Source organism: Mauremys reevesii, linkage group 12 (genome assembly GCF_016161935.1).
Source record: "Mauremys reevesii isolate NIE-2019 linkage group 12, ASM1616193v1, whole genome shotgun sequence".
NCBI classification, from domain to species: domain Eukaryota; kingdom Metazoa; phylum Chordata; order Testudines; family Geoemydidae; genus Mauremys; species Mauremys reevesii.
The window spans coordinates 51049954-51052896 of NC_052634.1; the positions used below are offsets into that span (position 1 = coordinate 51049954).

A 2943-nucleotide genomic window follows, 5' to 3' on the forward strand; every position below is an offset into this window, starting at 1 on the left:
AGGAGTTCTGGCAGTCGTGCAAACACCACAACATTAAAGAAACCAACAGTGCCACAGCACTTGCCTGTGGGATTTCCACAAGAGCATCCAGGCTGGGGAGCCAGTCAGCATGTGACTGTATGACTGGATCAAGTGACAGCTGCCCGAGTTCCAGGAGATGAGGCTGCAGCTGGCCAACATGAGCAGGAGCACTGAGTGAAGGGAGGGGCAGCCTCCCCTGACATTTTTGCAGCCTGCAGGGAATGGAGACAAAGCAGGGGGATGCAGGGACTCAGGGCAGGCCCCACGGATCCGGTAGTGCAGGACTATAGTCGCTGGAGGAGGAGAGAGAGTCCTGTGAGAGGAAGCTGCTGGTGGGAAGCAATAAGTGCAGACTGCAAAGCAGCCAGCTGAGAGTCATGGGTGTCTAGAAAACAAAACAGTAGTGAGTCCCATGGTGTAATGGGCAGCACTCAGGACTTTGAATCCTGGAATCTGAGTTCAAATCTCAGTGGGACCTCTTGGGCATATGTTGGTTTGCTGCAAAGCCTTGGAGCTCAAGTGCTTGGTTACTCTCTCCCTGGCTGAGCTAGAGTGATATTTTTTTCTCCTCCTCCTGGGTCACTGGTGCCCATTGGCGATGGGTCTCTGGTCCAGCTGGGCCGCTAGAGGGTGGGGTCCTAGACCTTAACAGTCTGGCTAGAGATTCCTGTGGGTTGACCATATGGTTGTTTCTCGCTGCTTCACCTGATGCCCACAACTTTGGTCCCTGTCGCTGCAGCTCTTCCTCTTGCCCACATGGCATTTAAAGGAAGCAGGGCCAGGGCCAGGCTTCCCAGGCTGGAGCCCAGCACCTCTCTTCCTCTGGGCACCTGGAGCAGAGGCATATGGTGCTGACAGCTCCAAGGGAAGGCTTAAAAGCCACAGAGCAACCGAGGGCAGGGCCAGAGGAGGGCAGGACCATGCCTATGTGTGGCCTTCAGATGGGCACAAAAACACCCAGCCAGCCTGCTCCCTGCCATGCGAAACACCCACTGAAGGCCACCCACAGATCAGCATGCAGGGCGGCTGCTGATGCTCTGTGGCCAACATCAGAAGACGGTAGGAAAGCAGGGCCAGCCCCCCTGGTGGGGCCTCTTACCGTTCCCACTCAAGGTGCTCACTTTGGCAGTGGGGCAGGAGATTTTACCCCAAGAGGCTTTTCCCCAGCTGGTGAGAAGCAGAGAAACGCCCAGGCTCCCAAGGGGCTATGTAGCAAGTACCCTCCAGCACAGGGACAGGTGCACACTTGGAAGAGGGAAACTGCTCCACACGCTAGCCCGGGCAGCCGCCCATTTTCTCTGGCAAGTCAGGAATGGCAAAGGTGAGACTGGAAGCACTTGGGGCTCATGCCCCAGCCTTTGTGACGCCCACCCCCCAACTCCTTCCCGGGGCTCTAGCTGAAGCCAGAGCATTGGCCTGAGCAGCCAAGAAGAGGTTCCAGCCCTGTAGGGAGCAGGACTTTCAGCTCAAAGGTAAAATTGCACAAGCACAACCACAAAGGGACTCGAACCCTCAATCTCCTGATCCGAAGTCAGACGCCTTATCCATTAGGCCACGTGGTCACACAGAAAAAGGCCCTCCAGGCACTTCTTTGGGAAAGGCCGACACTGACGCATCCGACGAAGTGGGGATTCACCCACGAAAGCTCATGCTCCAATATGTCTGTTAGTCTGTGAGGTGCCACACGACTCTTTGCTGCTTTTGCAGACACTGTGTTTCTCAGGTCAGCTACTGAGGGGGGCCGAGACTCTCTGGGCACAAGAAGTCGAGTTCCCAGTGAGATGTGAGACTTAATTCTCTGGAGCCAGGTGCAGGGCTTTGGCAGGGAGGCTCAGGCATGGGGGATTGGGGTGCAGCGGACGGACCGGCTGTCTAGGTGCAGAGATTTATTCGCACTGAGGAGGAGGAGGAGGAGGAATCCTGCTGACAGGCAGTGTCCAGGGCTGGTGCAACCACTAGGCAAACTAGTCGGCCGCCCAGGGTGCCAAGTGGTTGGGGCACCATAAAGCGCACTCAGGGGAGGCGGGGGAGTGGAGGTGAGCTGTGGCAGGGGCTGGGGGAGGTGCGGGGGGAGGGCTGCCCGCAGCAAGTAATGGGGGGCGGGAGTGTGTGTGCAGGGGAACCGCTCCCTGTCACAGCTCACCTCTGGCCCATCTTCTCCCCTGAGCACGCCGCCCCCGCTCTAATTCTCCTCCCCTCCCAGGCTTGCTGCACTAAACAGCTGATTGGCACCGCAAGCCTGGGAGGCGGGAGAAGTGGCGCGGCGCCGGCGCGCTCAGGGGAGAAGGCGGAGCGGAGGTGCGCTGGGGGGGGACGCTGCGGCCGGGGGGGCTGCCCGGCTCTTCCTCATGGCCCCCGCCCCTGCTCTGCCCCCGCCCCACCCCCCCTGCCCCTGCACTCACTGCATGGTAAGTGGAGTGACCCAGCCCCAGCCTGGTCCACTCCCCTGGCTCCCAGCCACGCTGCTGGCGAGTGCTGTGGGGCGGTTCCCCCCCTCCCCCCAAGCTTGGGAACCAGGGGAGCAGAGCAGGCTGGGGCCCCAGGCCTGCGTGGGGGGAAGCAGAGGGGGGCTGGTCCCAGGCCATCATGGGACCAGAGGGGCTGGCTACTTCCTGCGGGAAGGGGAGTGACCCAGCCCCAGCCTGCTCTGCTCCCCTGGCTCCCAGGCTTGTGTTGGTGTGGGCTGGATTTGTGCGGGTGTTTGTGTATATTAGCAATTGTGTGTGTGTGGCTGGATTCATGCATGTGTTTGTGTATGTTTGCAATTGTGTGTGTGTGCATGCTTTGCTGCCCTCTGCCGGCGCGACAACCATTTCTTCGTATGTCACAGCCCCCATACCGTTGACCCCGGTGGTGATTTCCCCATGTTACAAGGGCTGGCTGGCCTGACCCTTCTCCCCTCGGCGGAGTGTGGCAGGGGCT

At 59.8% G+C, this 2943-nt stretch overlaps 2 non-coding genes across 2 annotated transcripts; one reads left to right on the plus strand and one right to left on the minus strand.

Annotated features, from left to right (window-relative positions):
* Window positions 1-427: 427 nt before the first annotated feature.
* Window positions 428-499, plus strand: TRNAQ-UUG. The gene has a single exon. It is a non-coding gene; the product is annotated as a tRNA-Gln (tRNA).
* Window positions 500-1510: 1011 nt separating this feature from the next.
* TRNAR-UCG lies at window positions 1511-1583 on the minus strand. The gene has a single exon. It is a non-coding gene; the product is annotated as a tRNA-Arg (tRNA).
* Window positions 1584-2943: the final 1360 nt, after the last annotated feature.